The sequence below is a fragment of the Triturus cristatus genome, chromosome 2_2 (assembly GCF_964204655.1).
Source record: "Triturus cristatus chromosome 2_2, aTriCri1.1, whole genome shotgun sequence".
Classification (NCBI taxonomy): Eukaryota; Metazoa; Chordata; class Amphibia; order Caudata; family Salamandridae; genus Triturus; species Triturus cristatus.
This window is the reverse complement of record NC_140582.1, coordinates 390,713,905-390,735,709: the sequence shown is the minus strand read 5'-3', so window position 1 is coordinate 390,735,709 and position 21,805 is coordinate 390,713,905.

The following is a 21,805-nucleotide window of genomic DNA, read 5'->3' as shown; positions in this document are numbered from 1 at the left end:
CCTTCTTATGTGCTCCGTGAGAAAAAGGAAAAGAAATGGGGCCAGTGTGCTCACATTTATGGCAGAGGAAGTGCAACCTTTAGGTCGGGTTTTAATTTTAACATTGGAATGCCGGTATCAGTGGCATTTGAAATTCTCATACTCCCCTTAGGTCTTGTGGTTGCTGCGTGAGTCTGGGCTGTTTGTGTAAACTCTGAGGTCTCCAAGCGCATGCTCCATCACTGGTTGACTTCTTCATTACTCATATGTTTCTACGCTAGGCCCTAGTATGATGTAGGAACCCGGAGATCCAACGAACAGCGTCCCACTCTCCAACTCGACTTGATTCCTGAGTGCAATACCTCCTCCTTCTCATGACGCCTTTTCCAGCAAGTGCATAGCTGAAGGGAAAATGGCTTTGATTTAACCTCTGCATACCATCAAATATTGCTTCTTTTAGATTTTTGAAGATGCCACTTGGTTTGATCACACAGCTTATATATTTCAAAGGGCATGGAGACAGTGTTTAAGGGAATTGACGGCATTAAAATATATCAAGATGGCATACTGCTGAATGGTAGCTGTGATGCGTAGCACAAAGAATGGGTTGAAATGGTCTTGAGTGGGTTGCAGGGTTGTGGATTTATATTAAAACGTGAGACATGTAGGTTTGACGAAGATAAGGGGCCAGATGTACGTAGTGCATGGTTTGTGATTACCAAATAGCACATTTTTGCGTTTCACCATTTAGTTATCACATACACCTATGTACAAAAGTGTGTTAACACATTTTGCAATTCCCAGTGTGTTGCGGATAGACCTACATCATTATTATTCATGAGGTAGATCTCAGTTTACAACCCATTGGGAATCACAATAATCACAGGGATAGGGCACTGCTGGGGTCAGCAGACCACCATGTCTGTGATTGCTTTTCAATAAAGCACTTTTGTTGGGAAATGCAGCCCATTTTCCTTAAAGGAAAACAGAATGTGTTTCAAAAAGAAAAAATGAAAAGTTTCTTTTCATTTTTTAGGATTAGACAGTGGTCTGTGGAAGCCCTGCCTGGGCTTAAAACGTTTTTTCATCACCATTCACAAAGGGGAAAGGTCCCTTGGGGACCTCTTCCTATTTGTAAATGGGTTACCACCTACTTGAAGTAGGTGACAAAATGCAAATATTTTGCGACCGCATTTTGGTCGCAAAACATTCACATAAACCACTGCACTTTGGTATTATGAAGGGACGCCCTAATCACACCCCTTGCAAATACCGGATCACGAACCAAGTTTGCGATTTCGTAATAGGTTACTGAATTGTAAATTGGGCCTTTGTACATTGGAAAATACTATTTTTCATTTGCAGATGGCCTGGTTCTGTGAATAGAGGCTTTTGCGGATGAAAAAAACCTTTGTACATTTGGCCCAAGATTTCTTATGTACGGCACACCATGGCTAGTTTGTGGTGAAAGACCAAACAGGACTTCATTCACACAATTCTGAACCTTTCTGCTCCCACAAAAAACAGAAGAGTTTGTGAGGGGTTTGGGCATGACAGAATACTATGATACATTTGTAAAAAAAGTATGGTTATGGGACTGCAAATGTGAGACATTTTTTGAAAAAAAAGATGTAGGTCAGGTGGAGTGCTGAGGATAACAACAATTTTGATGACATAAAGGAACGCTTGAGGGATGAATCATGTCCCCAAAGTTTTGGGTCAAAAAAGAAATCAACCTTGATTACATATGCATACCTAAAATTATGTGGGGCTACCTCTTTCATGAAGGAGGAAAATGTGATGTTTATCCCTCACTATTTAAGAGGTGCCAATTTGTGGTACTTACTTGCATAGAGAGAAGGTGTTGCCATTTTCTCAGACAGTGAGAAAGTTGCTAAAATGTTATGGCTAGTGATTTTAGAGTCAAAACAGACCACTTAATGAGGCACTCATAATGAACAACATTTATTCTGTGCAAACTTGGTAGTAGAATATATTCCAGAGCAGAGAACGGTGTATCTCACTGTCTCTTTTGGTTGTAAAGCTAGAGAATGGCATGGATGGGTCAGATGTGAATGAAGATATTGAAGCAGCATAAGCCAGTGTTTGTGAGGTATGTAATAATGTGATCGTTCTACTTTTTGTCAGATCGAAACCTGCATTTGGAAGATTGCACAGGTTTAGGAGTTTTCTATTTTGCAAATTGCTCATGACACTAAATTTACCAATCAATGCTTCAAAGCCCCATACAGCAAATGCTCTGTATGTGGTCATACTAAAACCAGGCACTGTATTCTGATTTGCTCGCAAAGTCAGGTGTAATTTTGCAACTTCCCCATTCACGGAGGTGTGCAAAGTTTCCCAGCTTCATTTTTAGGAGAAGTGTACCAGCACTGATGCGCTATTTGCTATGGATGTTGCATGATTAAGCCTTCATGTACCACAACATCCCCACACCAATCTACAAGTTGCAGAGGGAAGTTGGCAGTGGACAGTGCATTGTATGGGCTGGGAGCATGTTGAGGCTCTTTTGGATGGGGTACCGTGTTGGGCCTGCAGTCGAAGAGTTGATTTCCAGGCATGAAATTAGACAGTATAGGGAGCTTGAAGAAGGGGGAACTGGTACTGACAGGTGATAGTTCATCCACTACCATACCAACCCTAAGAGGTGGATAATGCTACTTTTCAAATTTTACACAATATAGGTAAAGTTGTCACTTTGAAACTTCACATAGCCATAGATCTATCTCCAAATCAGGCAGCCAACTAGCAGATGCTTTCACCAGAGCTGACTGTTCCAACCAACTTTAACATCTTTTTACCATTAATTTTGAAAAAGGGAGGTTCACCATTCAGCCCAATAGAAGGTTCATTTGGATGTGTAATAACAAAAAGACAGGAGTAAATATTTCAGGTCCCAAAAGATCATCCCACCTTACCCACAAGAGTTAATAACATTATATGAATGCTATTGGAAATCCACTACCAAACACTATATTATTATTTTTATAATTATCATAATTATAATTATAATAGATGATTTATAAAGTGCATGGCTTCCTAAAAAAGGCTTTCCAGCGCCAGGCTCATCACAAAACCATTCGTCTGATGTTGAATTAAATTTATCCACTGCCCCTGTTGGAAATGGCTCCTTTTGAAGGGTTATCCCCAAACTGTATGTTTCTTCCTTCTATTGTTTCCTGACCTGCTGTTGTTGGCTATAGGACTCAGGGCACTTTACCACTGCTGAGCAGTGCTAAAGTGCATATGCTCTCTGTGCAAATTGTTATTGTGATTGGTTCTCCCTCATTGGCATATTTGTTTTACGAGTAGGTCCATAGTAAAGTCCACTGAGTATGCCAGGGCTGGTAAATCAAATGCTACTAGTGGGCTTGCAGCACTGATTGTGCCACCCACATGAGTAGCCCTGAAAAGATGCCTCAGGCCTGCCACCGCGGTGCCTGTGCGCAGTTTGTTAACTGCTTTGTTGACTTGGCAAGTGCAAACACTTGCCAGGCCCTACCCTTCCCTTTTCTTACACATTAGACACCCCTATGGTAAGCCCAAGGTACCCCCCTGTATGTGAAAGGTAGGACATGTACTGGTGTGTGTAACATGTCCTGATGGTGAAATACTGCCAATTTCGTTTTTCTCTATGGAAAGGCTTTCTTACCCCATATGACAGTATGGGGAATACTTTGTAATATTTTACATGCATATTTTCCCATTGGGATAAGATTGAGAAATTGAGTTTGGTATACCTGAATTCAGGATTTATTGACACATCTTTTAGTAAAGATGGTTTTTAAATTGTGTATGAAAAGATCACTTTTAGAAAGTGGCTATTTTCTTGTTCAACCTTCCTGTGTGCCTCTGCCTGTTTGTGGATTGACTGTCTGGCTTTGGAGAGGCAGGTGCTGGGGAGTTGCAGTGGCACCAGGAGTCTGGATGAGTCAGCACTAGGCTGAATAGGCCTGATCTTCATTTGGAGTGGTGGCAGGAGTAGCACCTGTACCTGTATAGGGCTGTGCCTGCCTTCCACAATGCCGGCTCCGCCCCCCTGTGCTGTGTCTATGACCAAGGTCCACACTAACAAAGGAAGTTGTAGTGCACTGGCAGAGTGCCTCTAGAACTGGTTTGAACTGAGCTCAAAGTTCCTTGCACAAAGAGAAAAATACATTTTGGGGTATAAGTATCAGACCCCAAACCTCAGACTTTAGATCAATCCTGGAATTCAAGGAGAAGAGCTGGAGAGACTGAGGAGAAGTACTGCCCTTGCTGTGTGTCTGGGGTTGGCCTGCAGTTGCTGTTTCTGCCAAGAAAAGGAGAAGGACTTTCCTGGGTGCTGTGTCCCCTGCTTGAAGGAGAACTCTAAGGGCCGGAAGTGAGCTGGTCTCCTGTTCAGAAGTCTCAGGGACACAAAGACTTAACCCCCAGCTCCCCTGATCTCTGCTGTTGTGAGTTCTGACCTGCCTTGAGGTGCATGTGCCAGTGTTGGGCCTCTGGAGGTTGTTGCTGCTGTTTGAGAGCTGAAAGATGCAAGAAACTCAAAGAACTACAAAAATCAACGCATTGCTCTTCTTGCGGCTGTTTCTCCAACGCATCTTCGCGGTGTGGGAAAGATTTCCACGCATCGCTGCTCCACTGTGAAAACCGTTGCAGCGCCTGTTGTCGCTGCAAGAATCGATGCATTGAGGGATCACGGCTAAAGAGGACCGACACAGCGCCACGCAACGCTGCCGCGTCATTCGCTGAGGCATTTTGGATTTCCACGCATCGTACCTGTGTAGCAAATTCTTCCGACGCATCACCTGCAGGCCATAACCGGCACGAACAATCGACGCATCACTCCCCATACAGACCGGAATCGACGCAACCCTTCCTCTGCGTACAGTGGGACTGTCGCATCACCTCCTCAGGGTCTCAGGAATGTCGCTACACGTATTTTGGTGAAAAGACATGCATCCATAGTTTTCTATGGTTCAAATTATTGAAACCTTTTGAAAGTCATATTGTTAACTGTGTATGTTGGATTTTTGTCATTTTGGTCTTATTTAGTTTAGATAGAGATATTTGTTTTTCTAAATGGGTGTGGTGTCCTTTTCTTGGTGTTTTCACTGTGTTACTGTGAGTGTTGGTACAAATACTTTACACATTGCCTTTGGGATAAGCCTGTCTGCTCGTGCCAAGCTACCAAGGGGGTAAGCAAAGGTTATCTAAAGTGTGTATCCCCCTTACCCTGACTAGAAGCAATGGTCCCTATTTGGACAATGGTACCTACCTCTGCCAACTAGAGACCCCCATTTCTAACAGCCCTCTTGCAGGATGGAAAGAGTTCTAGAAGTCTCTTGAATGGTCCTCTGCCCCCACACAATCCTGAGAAAAAAGCCCCAAAATCCTGCAGGAGGAAATGGTGACATATTCTCCCACTGATGTACTCATTTTCGTATGAGAAATTAACAAAACATGAAATTAAATTATATAGTCGGCCACCAAAGTTTTCTTTTTTCTTTCAGATGTGACTCCAAAATCTGAAACTATCTTCTACCTGACATTGAAACATCCTGGTTCCACATCTTGAAGAGAGAGTTGAAATCTCAGATTTAATAAGACTCCTGAACCCTTCATCAAATATAATTTCTAGGTACCTGGCTTGCCACACAATGCCTATTTTTTTATCACTACTATATGCTTGTAGAGCTGTCTTACATCCTGTTATGGTCTGGTCCGTGCTACCAGAATGTGAAGATATATGCATTTTCACTATATTTGGGCCATATTAACTTTGAGACCTGTTAAGACAGATCTTCTATTGAGAGTATAGTACAATCTTCACGGTGCTTGATGCTCATGCAGTCTCATGGGAAGATATGTTGCATAGGGCTCCATTAAGTATAATGCAGTAACTGGAGTGCTTCCATCACATTAAATGTTGACTTTGAGATGCAGAACTACCTTGGAATTACGATCAATTTTACCCACATCCCCTTTGATATACAGTCTGACATCGTACATCTTTACTGCACCAGTTTCTGCATTCAAGTCCCAAATCTGGGGCCTTTGTATACGGTCAAATCTCTCCAGGTTTGACTTCGAGAATCTTTCCCTGGAATCACCCTTGACAATTTCATGCGCACTAATGCTGCGTTCAAAACTAATTGACTATTATTTTCAGTGGAACCTTGTGTTTGCACCAAATTCTGTAATACAATGCCACATTTAAAGTGAACCAATGCGTTCTCCCTTCATGGGTTGCATTTGGAGCGATTAAGTAGGGTTCTCAATGATTAGCTTTCTAGAGCAGAAATTCTGCCAAAAAATAAACTTTAGTTTAACAACAATTACTCACATGAACGGTAATATAAAAATGGCAAAGGTTTGTAAAAACACCTACCAACAAGTGCAGTTGTCAAGCACTCAGGCTACACTAGCCATTCACTCCAGGCTCTGATGCAATCTGCTTCTACAGCCAATTGTACAGGCTAATTGAATTTAACTTTCTTTATTTTGTTCCTAATTTAAGAAAGTGTACATGACGAGCTCTGTACAGATTTAGAAGTGAAGTGCCTTCTGCTATAATTGCTAATTTAGGGGGATGTATGCCACCGAATTGCTTCCTCTGAAGTAACCAGCAGCATAACCAAACTCAATTAGGTCGAGAAAGGGAGAGGCGGCTGTTTCTTTCTAGCAGTGATATTTCCAAATGGAATGCTTAAACATGTTTCGAGATCTGCTAAGTACATCTTAAGCTGCACAGAACTGAAAATGTGTACACATATTTGTTTTAACAATAGCATTGTCTCCAGTGGAAGCACTCTCCACACTTACAGAGCAAGAAAAATGCTTTTGTTGATTCTGCAAGGCTTTAGAGCTAAACTTCGCCATATGTTGAGATTGTGGGGGATAGAGCAGAACAAGACACTCAGACACACTTCCACTTCAAAGTTACTTCTGTTTAGAAAATGCTGGCTGGAGAAATGCAATATTTCTCTTAATCTTTCTTACAAGATGCAGCAGTAAAAATAAAACCGCCACCTAGTTAACGTCCGAAACATCAGGCATGTGGATGGATGGATTTAGACGGGAAACAACCTTTACATCGCGGTTAGTACACCGCGATGCAGTTACATCGCAATCGTTACAACGACTGCATGTTACCACGCCATGCCATTACAACGCAAGTCTTTACATCGACTTGCGCTAGATGGCGTGCTAACATTACAAATAGTGTAGTTTACTTTCCAAACATCTTCCCTACTGTTAAGCGGACTGGAGTTGGAATAGTAAATTAGGCTTTTCTAATGTTAGCACGCCATCTAGTGCAAGTAAATGTAAAGACTTGCGTTGTAAAGGCATGGCGTGGTAACATCGCAGTCGTTGTAACGACCACGATGTAACGGTACGCGTTGTAAAAACTTGCGCTGTAACTTCGTACATCCGATTTAGACAAGTGTAGCCTTCATATTTTCTCAGCCAGACTTTTGTTTCATTTAAATGAGGCAGCACATTGTTTGTATCAAGGCATTTCCACAGCATCTTTCCACAAAAATGCCCTAAGTATCAAATAATGCAGGCATGAGCAGGGACCAATCCGCATTTATCTGATCATTTGGGGAGAAAGTGTTTTCACCATTTGTAGGCCCCCAAATAGATATGTTTGAGGTCCCAACCCCATTTATGAAAACCCCTTTCAGATAGCGACAATGGTGCGGAAACACGGTACAAGCACCCTCACTTTTTTGTATTTTCACAAGAACCGGCAATGAGAGTAGGGATGCAGATCCACCTTAACTGCAACCGTTATCATCTTTGCTTCTTGATCTTCTGAATAATGCTAAGAGCCAAGCTGTAAGGAGGGAGCTGAGTACCATAGCCAGGAGTGCTCTGGCCAATGCCAGAGCCCTGCGCTTTTCGTTGTCTCTTAAAGATGGGGGCCCGGCGATAAATTGTCGGAGCAAATCTTACCATGGATAATGTTAACTTTCTCTGGTAATAGCAACCCAGTGTCAATCATATTAAAGTGATTGAACATCCAAGAGATGTGCATAAAAGGAGGGAAAGTGGTTTTGATTAACCAGATAAAGAGTACACCTAGACAAAGAGCTATAGAAATTAGTTGGCCACAAACCACTACCAGAGGTGAAACCGTTCGAGGTTCATGGAACCTCCCACCTCTTCTGGGACACTACAAATGTCAAAGGTGTTCGGCATGCTCCACTACTACAAACACCAAAACCTTTGAACACAATGGACAAAAATATGATCTACATTCCTTCACCAATTGCAGATCCCACAATGTCATTTACTCTATAAAGTGCCCTTGCAACCTGCTGTACATAGGCCAGACAACCCAAATGGTCAAAGACCGCATCCTTCAACCCCGGAGCCGTATCAGATGTGGCGTTCTAACAGCACCCTTAGTCACACATTTCAAAGAGAAAAACCACAGTGAATCTGATTTCACTGGATGGTGATTGACCAACCTTCGAAACCCATCAGAGGTGGTAATATCCAAAGACTTTTGAACAGGTTTGAATGCCACTGGATAGCCCGCTGTAACAGCATTGAACAGGGCCTGAACACTCTTGATGAATGGAATTCCACACTATCCTAACTACCGCTATTTCTGATACGACCAGTTACAGCTGTCCTCCCACCTTACCATAAACTGTGACACGTTTTGTTGTATCCATGATACCATGATGCTTCCACTCTAGCGCATCAAAAAATACCCCCCTCCCCACCCTGGTGTACCTTAATTGTACAATATATCCCCCCTTCCCCCAACCCTCCCCCCCTCCGCCCCCCCCCCGAATTTGGTTTCTTTTTATTAACTGGTTATCAATTGTTAATTCTCCTTTTTTCTTTCAAGGACGTCATGCACATGTAATCACACATGTCTAATTTTGTCAATTGTAATAATACCAATACAATGTAATTATTCAGGCTCAGTGCCATGACCAATTAATTGCCACTGTACACCTTCCTTATTTCATCCTCGCTGGATTTTTTACTGTTTTAACTCTTCCTTGAACCTCCGTCGTTTTTCTAAGTCTTTTTTCTTTTCCTCACTGCCACTCTGTCGGCGGTTTCGTTTTGTGCACTCTAGTCGTTTTCCCTTCAGTTCCATGTGACTAGGATCACGTTGCTATAACGCTTCTAGGTACCGTGCCCACAGTTCCTGCCGAACTAACGCTGGTCTCCAGAACGCGCCCATTGATTGCGCCTTGATTGATCCCTGCTTTCGGCCAAATTGTAAGTACGGCGACTCCGTTGTACCCTGTTAGCCAACTGACCCCCCGGTTCCTGGATTGCGTCTCACAGTCCTCCTTCTCTCTCCCCCTAGATCTCCTTGTCCAGGGGTTTCTGGACTCCGCCTGATTCCATTTCCCCGTAGTAAGTGGTTCCCTTCATTTTACTGTGCCTTTGCATACCGATCCACCCCCTCCCCACCCACACTTTCTTCATTCTTTTTCAGCAACTGATCGATGATTTCACCGATCCCGGATTGACTCCGCCCCCTTACCCACCTCAGTAAGTGCGTTTGCCTCCTCCCGCGGTCCGCACTGCTTGGCCTCTTTTCGCGTGTCGCAACCCCAGCATCTATGCTCCCTCACATGGCCAAGTGACCTCTTTTTCCTGTCTCCCTCTTTGTACTGCAGGGTTACTATTACTTTTAATTATGTACACCTCGCCAGCGCGTTGCCTTCTCCCCGCGGTCCGTACTGCTCTGCTTACATTCGCCTGTTACCACCTCAGCTCACACGCTCCCTCACATGGTTAAGTGACCTGTTACCCTCATCGTGCTGCAATTTTAATTATCCACACCCTGCCAGGGCCCTTCTAGACGCCCTGTTTGTAAGTCACCTCTGTCAGCTACGCAATCTTATCTGTATCTATTAGCGTCCTTTAGAGATTAATGCCCTCCTCCTTTGCAGCCAATATCGGTTCTGCACAATAGTGCCTTCCCTCACTGCTGCTACTAGCGATCTTAGATATAAGCTCATTCTTTCCTTTTACGTACTCTTCTGTCCCTCTGTGGTCCACAACACCCTGAGATACGTTTCCTTTCACCCTTAGCACTGCCTTTAATTTGTATGTAACCAGTGCTGATGATGGTCTAGACTTCCACAGGCCGAAACGCCGTCGACTTCAACAGCGTAACTTCTGGCGCCCTTCTTTACGGACATCCTACCCATTGTCTTCTGTAATTTGTGCATCATTTACTGCCTGGATATCTTGAATATGTAAAACTTTTTGTATCACTTTGTTCTTCGTTGCACCCTACACCACCGCTGTATATACCACATCACGTGCCACTTGCGCCGTCACAAATTTCACGAGCACTTGTGCACAGTATCCTATTGGTGACATGTTCATTAATGTAACGCAGTACTATCTTACCATGTGCTTGTACATATGATGTTTAATATGTCCAACATGTTTAAATTGATTCTAATACAAAGCAACCCTTACATCTATATGTTTCCCTGTGTTTCTCCCTATTCGGATTTAATCCATTGCAATTCTATATGCTTACTTTATTTGTTCTTCTAATGATACCCATATTGAGACATTGTAGTTTGATATAGTCTACTGCCCCAATCTCTCTGTGGTTTATGGGCTACCTCCAGTGGTCTGATACTATAGAAATTTGTTGGACAGATGATTTCTATTACCTTAAAACGACGAGTTCAGTCATTCCTTTCCTAACTTCACAGGAAAGCATGGATTTGTCTCCATACCTTTATAATATTCCAGATAAGTGCTTGTGGAATGAAGTTCTGTGCTTGAGGGTGGACATTGACCCTGGATGGCTTATTAAGGGATTAAAAATAGAGGTTGTTAAGAACAAGAGCCAGTGTCCCTGTAAAAGAGGTAGGAAATATTCAGTTTATTGTTGGATTGTCCATTTTTTATTGAGACAAGGAAAAAGGTTCTTCGACCTGTGTTTAAAAAATACGTGATTCAAACTAAGGAAAGGGGGCTAGAGCAGATTTTTATCTCAAGTAGCTATTGCCAATATGTGTGTAAAATTATAAAGACTTAGGGGTCGATTCCGATCCTGGATAAACCGGGTACGAACCGTCGGACGGTGCGTTTTCTCCGTCCGACTCGTACCCGGTCGAAATACCTTACAAACATGCAAGTACGATTCCTACGCAAACACCATTTGCGTACGAATCGTAAAAAACACCGACCGAACTTAAAATACCCACAATTCTGATCCGTGACACCGCGGACGAGTCAGGCAACGTTTCACGAACCAGCAAGTACGATTCGTACCGACGTCGCTCCGCACGGACAATAATTTATGGGAGCCAAAAACTGCCGGGAAATCAGGACGACGCGCACAAGGAGCACCTGTACGCGACGGACAGCCATGGACCCCAACCTACGTGCCATCCCAGCACTCATTACAGTCCACCTGGTGTACAGGAACCAACGCAGACGCCGCAGAAGGTCAGAACAACACCCAGGGTCAAAGGGGGGGGGCAGGGGAAGGAAACATAACCCCCACCCAAGTCCAAAATCAAACATGTCCCGTACATACCTGACCCCCAGGGCCTGGTCACTTCGGGGGTGGGGGCGTCTCCACCAAGGCCTGCGTCCGCCACAATAGAAGTCAACATGGACGCGAACTGGCAACACAACAATTGTGGGACGCACCGTACCCACGCCTTAAGAGCGTGGGTACAGGTCGTACCACGCCCACCCGTACGTCACCCAAACAATGGCGGTACGGCCCATACCCACGTCCCAAAGGCATGGGTACGGGCCGTACCGCCATTCTTGGGGTGACGTAGGGGTGGGCGTGGTACGACCTGTACCCACGTCCAAAAGGCATGGGTACGGTGCGTACCCCTACGGCACCCCAACAATGGTGTCACGGCCCGTACCCACGCCCCCAGAGCGTGGGTACGGCCCGTATCACACGTACCCCCTCATCACCACTGCAATGGTGGTACGGCCCGTACCCACATCCCACAGGCATGGGTACGGCCCGTACCACCATTGCAGTGGTGATGTAGGGGTACGCCTGGTACGAGCCGTACCCACGTCCCAAAGGCATGGGTACGGGCCGTACCGCCATTCTTGGGGTGACGTAGGGGTGGGCGTGGTACGACCTGTACCCACGTCCGAAAGGCATGGGTACGGTGCGTACCCCTACGGCACCCCAACAATGGTGTCACGGCCCGTACCCACGCCCCCAGAGCGTGGGTACGGCCCGTATCACATGTACCCCCTCATCACCACTGCAATGGTGGTACGGCCCATACCCACATCCCACAGGCATGGGTACGGCCCGTACCACCATTGCAGTGGTGATGTAGGGGTACGCCTGGTACGAGCCGTACCCACGTCCCAAAGGCATGGGTACGGTGCGTACCCCTACGGCACCCCAACAATGGTGGCACGGCCCGTACCCACGCCCCCAGAGCATGGGTACGGCACGTACCAAGCGTACCCCTACATCACCACTGCAATGGTGGTACGGCCCGTACCCACGCCCCCAGAGCGTGTGTACGGCCCGTACCACGCGCACCCCTACGTCACCCCAACAATAGGGGTACGACCCGTACCCATGCCTCAAGGACGTGGGTACGGCACGTACCAAGCGTACCCCTACATCACCATTGCAATGGTGGTACGGCCCGTACCCAGGCCGTAGGACGTGGGTACGGGTCCTACCACGCCAGTGTACAGACACAGAGGGGTGTGTGGGCATCAGCCCCAGCAGTGCCCAGACACAGGAGGGGTGGGTGCAGAGTCCCCCCCAGCAGTGCCCAGAGATAGGAGGGGTGGGTGCAGAGTCCTCCCAGCAGTGCCCAGAGATAGGAGGGGTGGGTGCCTATCACTCCCAGCAGTGCCCGGACATAGGAGGGGTGGGTGCAGAGTCCCCCCAGCAGTGCCCAGACATAAGAGGGGTGGGTGCAGAGTCCTCCCAGCAGTGCCCAGAGATAGGAGGGGTGGGTGCAGAGTTCCCCAGCAGTGCCCAGAGATAGGAGGGGTGGGTGCAGAGTCTGCCCAGCAGTGCCCAGAGATAGGAGGGGTGGGTGCAGAGTCCCCCAGCAGTGCCCAGAGATAGGAGGGGTGGGTGCCTATCACTCCCAGCAGTGCCCAGTGATAGGAGGGGTGGGTGCAGAGTCCCCCAGCAGTGCCCAGAGATAGGAGGGGTGGGTGCCTATCACTCCCAGCAGTGCCCAGAGGTAGGAGGGGTGGGTGCAGAGTCCCCCAGCAGTGCCCAGAGATAGAAGGGGTGGGTGCCTATCACTCTCAGCAGTGCCCAGACATAGGAGGGGTGGGTGCAGAGTCCCCCCAGCAGTGCCCAGACATAGGAGGGGTGGGTGCAGAGTCCCCCCCAGCAGTGCCCAGACATAGGAGGGGTGGGTGCCTATCACTCCCAGCAGTGCACAGACCTAGGAGGGGTGGGTGCAGAGTCCTCCCAGCAGTGCCCAGACATAGGAGGGGTGGGTGCCTATCACTCCCAGCAGTGCCCAGAGATAGGAGGGGTGGGTGCAGAGTCCCCCCAGCAGTGCCCAGAGATAGGAGGGGTGGGTGCAGAGTCCTCCCAGCAGTGCCCAGAGATAGGAGGGGTGGGTGCCTATCACTCCCAGCAATGCCCAGACATAGGAGGGGTGGGTGCCTAACACACCCAGCAGTGCCCAGACATAGGAGGGGTGGGTGCAGAGTCCCCCCAGCAGTGCCCAGACAGAGGAGGGATGGGTGCAGAGTCCTCCCAGCAGTGCCCAGAGATAGGAGGGGTGGGTGCAGAGTCCTCCCAGCTGTGCCCAGAGATAGGAGGGGTGGGTGCCTATCACCCCCAGCAGTGCCCAGACATAGGAGGGGTGGGTGCCTAACACTCCCAGCAGTGTCCAGACATAGGAGGGGTGGGTGCAGAGTCCCCCCAGCAGTGCCCAGACATAGGAGGGGTGGGTGCAGAGTCCTCCCAGCAGTGCCCAGAGATAGGAGGGGTGGGTGCAGAGTCCTCCCAGCAGTGCCCAGAGATAGGAGGGGTGGGTGCCTATCACTCCAAGTAGTGCCCAGACATAGGAGGGGTGGGTGCAGAGTCCCCCCAGCAGTGCCCAGACATAGGAGGGGTGGGTGCAGAGTCCTCCCAGCAGTGCCCAGAGATAGGAGGGGTGGGTTCAGAGTCCCCCAGCAGTGCCCAGAGATAGGAGGGGTGGGTGCAGAGTCCTCACAGCAGTGCCCAGAGATAGGAGGGGTGGGTGCAGAGTCCCCCAGCAGTGCCCAGAGATAGGAGGGGTGGGTGCCTATCACTCCCAGCAGTGCCCAGAGATAGGAGGGGTGGGTGCAGAGTCCCCCAGCAGTGCCCAGATAGAGGAGGGGTGGGTGCCTATCACTCCCAGCAGTGCCCAGAGATAGGAGGGGTGGGTGCAGGGTCCCCCAGCAGTGCCCAGAGATAGGAGGGGTGGGTGCCTATCACTCCCAGCAGTGCCCAGGCATAGGAGGGGTGGGTGCAGAGTCCCCCCAGCAGTACCCAGACATAGGAGGGGTGGGTGCCTATCACTCCCAGCAGTGCACAGACCTAGGAGGGGTGGGTGCAGAGTCCCCCCAGCAGTGCCCAGACATAGGAGGGGTGGGTGCCTATCACTCCCAGCAGTGCCCAGAGATAGGAGGGGTGGGTGCAGAGTCCTCCCAGCAGTGCCCAGAGATAGGAGGGGTGTGTGCAGAGTCCTCCCAGCAGTGCCCAGAGATAGGAGGGGTGGGTGCCTATCACTCCCAGCAGTGCCCAGACATAGGAGGGGTGGGTGCCTAACACTCCCAGCAGTGCCCAGACATAGGAGGGGTGGGTGCAGAGTCCCCCCAGCAGTGCCCAGAGATAGGAGGGGTGGGTGCCTATCACTCCCAGCAGTGCCCAGAGATAGGAGGGGTGGGTGCACAGTCCTCCCAGCAGTGCCCAGAGATAGGAGGGGTGGGTGCAGAGTCCTCCCAGCAGTGCCCAGAGATAGGAGGGGTGGGTGCCTATCACTCCCAGCAGTGCCCAGACATAGGAGGGGTGGGTGCCTAACAGTCCCAGCAGTGCCCAGACATAGGAGGGGTGGGTGCAGAGTCCCCCCAGCAGTGCCCAGACAGAGGAGGGATGGGTGCAGAGTCCTCCCAGCAGTGCCCAGAGATAGGAGGGGTGGGTGCAGAGTCCTCCCAGCTGTGCCCAGAGATAGGAGGGGTGGGTGCCTATCTGTTGGACCCGGCCTCGTAGAATGGCCCTCCGTGCCCCCGCACCACCGAAACCTGGTACCTGCAGCCCAAGCACACGGCCCAGCCGAACCTCCCCACCAGGACACACGCACCGACCCGGACGTCCCCGTCCATGGCCTCTCTCCTTTCGGCCACCCCGGGCCCGCGTGCCCACTTCATGCACCAAGATGGCCGCCCGGCCCCAGCGCGACCCGGGCCTAGAGGCGCCACTCCGGCTGGAGGACATCACGCTTCCAGGGGATGAGAGAGGGAGGAGCAGTTTCTATCGCACCTCTGAACTCCCTCGGGACGATGGGTTTCGATCGGCCCTCCGGCCTCCCTGAGGGCTGGCTCCGTGCCTGCTGGGTGTCTGGGACTCCTCCCAACCCGGCCCTGAAAGGATCAAAAGACTATAGCAGGAAATCCCGACAAGCGACCCCCAGGTGACAAGACCCCTGCCTGCACAGACTCCGGACATCAAAGAGGGGTCGACCTATAACAAGGGGTGCTCTGGGTCTGTCCGGCAGATTCGACGCTGGAACAACGAGAGCCTGCCGACGTGGTCGCGGCTCCTGGAACTTGGACCCACCTGAGCCCTGCTGAGTGACTCGCGGCTCCCTGAAGATCGTAAGACCGCCGAACTTGTACCTGAGCCCTGCTGAGTGACTCGCGGCTCCCTGAAGATCGTAAGACCTCCGAACTTGTACCTGAGCCCTGCTGAGTGACTCGCGGCTCCCCGAAGATCGTAAGACCTCTGACCTTGTACCTGAGCCTGCTGAGTGACTCGCGGCTCCAACCGACTCTCACGGTCCCGCCGGACCCCGTCTACAACATCGTATCCCCCAGCTCGAGGATTGTGAGCTGTGCGCCGGATACGTCCCTGCTTGAACCTTTACCAGAGACTGTCCCGCTGCCCCCTACCCCTTCCGAGACTCTTGAGCCCGTGCTTACCTTGTACATATTTGCAGTGATAACCTACTTGATAAAGATTGTTTTCTCAGAATACCCGGTGTGGTCACTCTGTGTCGTGTGGTGCCAGAGGTACGATCCTAGATACGAGATTCCTCCCCCTGGGGAGTCTCCCGCCAGTGCCCGGCTACGATACCTTGAGGGTGGGTCTCAGGGTAGTCCGGACCCCTTCCAGGCTCCTCTGAGGTCGCCGTCTAACATTGGTTGCAGCGACGGGATTCGGGCCCATCACCTAGAGATCGTACCGTGAACAACGGAAGCACTACCGACAAAGATGGCAGAAGGAAGCGCCGTGAGCCCCGCAGAAAGCAGCGCCAACAGGGTGTTCCAGGTGGAGCAGCTAGAAGAATACACACACAAAGAGCTAAAGCAATTTTGCAAAGAACTTAAAATCGCTACCTCTGGTCTCAACACTAAAGAGGATTTGCAGAAAGCACTGAAAACTTGGGTGGAGACTGGGGCCTCCCGCCCGGATGGCACGGGGGAGCGCCCCGACGAAGCCGAACCCCCCCAAAGGGAAAGCAGTAGCAATCAGGTGCGAGGCATCGTACCAGACGGGGGCCTATCCCCGGAAGAGCTCGCGGACAGAGAGAGAAGCCGCAATCATGAACTCGAGTTAGCCAAACTCAAAATCGAGGGCGAATTGAAGTTAGCGGAAAAAAAGCTAGCAGTAGGACAAATGCGTGTACAAGGCGAACTAGAAGAAAAGAAGCTCCAACGGGAGCACGAAGGAAGGAAGCTCCAACTAAAGCACGAGCGCAGCTTGAAAGAAATCGAGCTCAAGGCCAGAAGCGAGGAAGGAAGGCCCCCGGGAAACCGAGAGACGGCCTCCCCAGCGGAACAGAAGGTCCACATCCCCAAGGATGTGGTCAAGGAATATTATAAAAACGATGACATTCAGCAATGGTTCAGGGCCTACGAGGTCGCCATGACCTCCCATCGGATCCCGCAGAAGGACTGGGGGGCGGGGTTGTGGGGGCGGTTTCTGAGCGAAGGAAGGGACACCCTGCTCGACCTACCCCTCTCCCTACAGACCTCCTACAGCCACATGAAAGAGGCTCTACTCACAAGATACGGCCTCACCCCAGAAATGTACCGTCAGCGATTCCGGGACTGCAGGAAGATCCCGGGCACCACCTGGGTGGAGTATGTAAACTTTTTCAGTCGGGCTTTCGATGGGTGGATCAAGGGCAGCAAAGTCACCACCCTTGCCGAACTCACTGACCTCATGTTGTGGGAACATCTGGCTGCGAACTGCTTCATAGAACTACGTCAGCATCTGCTTGACAGCAAGCTCACAGATCCCCGGAAGCTGGCAGTGGAGGCCGACCGCTGGACCAACACCCGGGTCTCCCGGGGCATGGTAGGAGAGTACCCCCGAGCCGGTCAGGGACCACCCCGCCAGAGGGGGGGAGGGAACCAGGGAGGGCCGAGAGAGTCCCAGCCTAGCCCCCCGAAGACACAACCTCCACCTTTCCCGGCGCCCCCCCACCGGTGACAGGGCCCCCTGGGAGACGGGGACACCGGGTGACCGTCACATGTTCCGTTGCCTGAAACCCGGGCACTACGCCAATGACCCAGAGTGCCCCATGGCCACCCAAGTCTCCCCTACCACCCCTGCGAGACAGATAGCCAACGTAGCTCTGGGGGAGGAGGTTGAGGAAGCCGAGGAATGGGAACCCGCAGCGATGGCCCTAGTATCCCTGGGAGATAGAGAGATGATCCCTGGTAGCCTCCTACCCTCCAACACACAGAAATACGGGCAGCTCGTCAAGATCAATGGCCACCAGGTAGAGGCCCTGCGGGACACCGGGGCCAGTATCACCGGTGTCCTCAGGCACCTAGTCCCCGAGGAGCAGATCCTCCCCAACGTCTTTTGCCCTGTAATATCCGCAGACAATAGAGAAAGTATGTGTCAGGTAGCCCTGGTGCCGTTTGAGTGGGGAGGGGTGATAGGTAAACTCAAGGTGGCCGTAAGAACCTCCCAGCCGGTCGACTGCCTCTTAGGGAACGACCTGGAGAGTTCTCCCTGGAAGCACGTCGAGCGCAAGGCCCACCTAGGAATGATGGGACTCCCCGAGTGGGTGTGCGCCACCACCCGGTCTATGTCAGCCCGACACACTCCCCGGAGAGAAGTCGAGAACACCCCGATCGAAGAGACCAGTACAGTCCCCGCCGAGGGTCCTCCTGTCCCCCCATCAGAAGGGCCCGTCGCCCGCGACGAACCCGCACCATCCGACCCCGCCCCGGTCCCCAAGTTGGGAGATCTACCCGAGTTGGCCCATTGGCACCACGAGGGCGGGTCCACTCGGGAAGAGTTTTGCCGGGAGCAAGCCACTTGTCCTTCCCTGGTCGGGCTGCGGCGCCAGGCCGAGGGCCAAGCCGCAGGTGACCAGACCGGGACACACCGAATCTATTGGGAAAATAACATCTTGTACAGTGAGCAGAAGTCGGTGGAGCTGGGATCCGGACGGGTACTGGTGGTACCCCTCCGCTTCCGAGATTTCCTCCTGGGCTTAGCCCACGACGTCCCCCTCGCCGGCCACCTGGGTCAGGACAAGACCTACAGCCGTCTCGTGACCCATTTTTACTGGCCTAGAATGAGAGCAGCGGTAGAAGCCCACTGCAAGTCCTGCCCCACGTGCCAGGCTAGTGGGAAGAGTGGGGGGATGTGCAAGGCTCCCCTCCAACCCTTCCCGGTCGTCAGTACCCCTTTTGAACGAGTCGGAATCGACATCGTGGGACCACTGGACCCCCCCACCTCCCAAGGCCACCGTTTCATCTTGGTCCTCGTGGACCACGCCACCCGCTATCCTGAGGCTATTCCCCTACGCACCATTACGGCCCCCGTGGTGGGACGGGCCCTGATGGGGATCTTTTCCAGGGTGGGTTTTCCCCGCGAGGTCGTGAGCGATCGCGGCACTAATTTTATCTCGAAGTATATGACATCCCTGTGGCAACAATGTGGGGTGTCCTATAAGTTCACCACCCCGTACCATCCCCAAGGGAACGGCCTAGTAGAAAGGTTTAATAGGACTTTGAAAGGGATGATCGCTGGCCTAGAAGAGCCCCTCCGGCGTAAGTGGGACGTCCTGCTCCCCTGCCTCTTGTTCGCTTACCGGGAGGTCCCACAGAAGTCCTTAGGGTTCAGCCCGTTTGAATTACTCTATGGACACCCCGTCCGAGGTCCCCTCAGTTTGGTTAAGGAAGGGTGGGAGGCAGCACCCCAGACCACCCCCCGAGATGTGTTCCAATACGTCCTGGCCCTCCGGAACCAGACCAGAAAGTTCCGAGAACTGGCCGAGGCCAACCTGGAGGCAAGTCAAGAAGAGATGAAGCGCTGGTACGACCAGAATGCCACTCTGGTCGAGTTCCAGCCGGGCCAGCAGGTGTGGGTCATGGCCCCCGTGAAGCCTGGCGCCCTCCAGGACCGATGGACTGGGCCCTACAAAGTGGTTGAGCGGAAGAGTGAAGTCACATACTTGGTGGACGTCCAGTCGCCTCGGGATCCCCTCCGGGTCCTGCACGTGAACCGCCTTAAGCCTCACTTCCAGCGGACAGAACTGAGCCTCCTGCTGGCCACCGATGACGGGGCCGAAGATGAGTCGGATCCCCTCCCGGACCTCCTGTGTGTCAAGGAGCAGGATGGCTCCGTAGAAGGAGTGAACCTCTCCCCAGCCCTCACTGCCCAGCAACAAGCGGACTGCCGCCAGCTCCTAAGACAATTTTCCGACCTCTTCTCCCTGACCCCCCGGGTCACCAACTGGTGTGTTCATGACGTGGACACCGGGGACAGCCCGCCGGTGAGACACCGAGCCTACCGGGTTCCTGACCGGGTCCGGTCCTGCATTCAAGCGGAGGTCTCGAAGATGTTGACCCTGGGGGTGATCGAGCCCTCTGACAGTCCCTGGGCCAGCCCCGTGGTCCTGGTCCCGAAGGCAGCGGCCCCCGGTGTCGCCCCCGAGCTCCGATTCTGCGTGGACTACCGGGGGCTCAATGACATTACCCGAGCCGATGCCCACCCTATTCCACGAGCCGACGAACTCATTGACCGACTAGGGGCAGCCCGGTTCCTCAGCACATTCGACCTCACCTGCGGATACTGGCAGATTGCGCTCACCGAAGGGGCCAAGGAGCGGTCCGCTTTCTCCACCCCCGATGGGCACTACCGCTTCCGCGTAATGCCCTTCGGGATGAAAAATGCCCCGGCCACTTTCCAGCGACTGGTGAATAGGGTCCTGGCCGGGCTAGAACAGTTCAGCGCGGCATATCTGGACGACATCGCTGTCTTCAGTTCAGAGTGGAGTGAGCACCTCCAGCACCTCCGGAGGGTGCTAACCGCCCTGCGCCAGGCAGGCCTCACAGTTAAAGCCAGCAAGTGCCAGATCGGGCAAGGATCCGTGGTCTACCTGGGGCACCAGGTCGGGAGCGGCCAGGTCGCCCCTCTACAGCCAAAGATCGACGCCATCCTGGCCTGGGAACCACCCATCACCCAAACGGAGGTCCGAGCCTTTCTGGGACTCACGGGCTACTACCGAAGATTCATTCAGGGGTATGGCAGCCTTGTTGGCCCTCTCACAGAACTCACGTCTAAAAGACAGCCAAAGAACGTGCAGTGGACGGCTGCCTGCCAGGAAGCTTTCGATGCCCTAAAAAAGGCCATGTGTACTGCCCCCGTCCTCCAGGCTCCCGACTACGCCAAGGAGTTCATAGTCCATGTTAGAAATGAGGGGGCTCTGGTTGCCGCAGGTGCGAACCCACAACAAGCAGGGACCCTTTACTTCTTGTCAGGGCGAAGGATGACTCCCCAGAATAACCCCTGCTCACCCTCTAGGTGCGTGGCGCGAGCAGTCCAGGCTAAGTCTCAGGCGTACACGGTTAAGCAAATGCAATTACACATACAGTAAACCCCTTGCATGCACCACAAACGGACACCAATCTGGAAGTATATAAAAATAAGCTTTTATGTAGTTTCAGCAGAGTTAAATACAAGGCCCAGTAACGTTGAACTGATGGGGCCACAATTCTTGGAAATACGGTAAAGTTCTCTTGGTTTTACGGAAAGTTCTTTAGGCGGGCACAAGGTGACTGTAGGCCTCAGCGCACTTCGTGCTGAGGCAGCGCCCAGGGAGCACACAGCAGATGACAGGGAAATAAGAACGTTGCGGACCCTGGATCCGATGCGAGCTCGCGGTCGAGTTCGTAAGTACAGTACCTTGTTTCTTGACGCAAAGGCGGGTGCGGGACTTCAGCGGCTCTTCGACAGAAGAGCGAGGCGGCGTCCGGGGCTCCCACACTTCACGATGGGGGTCTGATCTTCAGGCTCACGACAAGAGCGGGGTGTTGCAGGTGGCGGGTGAACAAAGCGGGGCAGCCGGGCACGCAGATGCGTCCGGGCCGTCCGAGGCTTGGAGATGCTCACAAACGCCGATTCCGGCGGGAGGGTGAAGGTGCACAGCGAGCCTCCAACGAGCGAGGTGACGGGGCGGCCCAGCACAGCGTAGGGGGAGCGGCTCCGATCGAGCGAGGCTCTTTCCAAGGCGGGGGCGGCTAAGCAGTCCTGGTCACGGCTCAAGGAGGGACTGGGGCACGAGGGTCACAGCTCCGGCGAGGGAAAGGACACCACAGTCCAGCAGCAGGCGAGTGAAGATCAGGG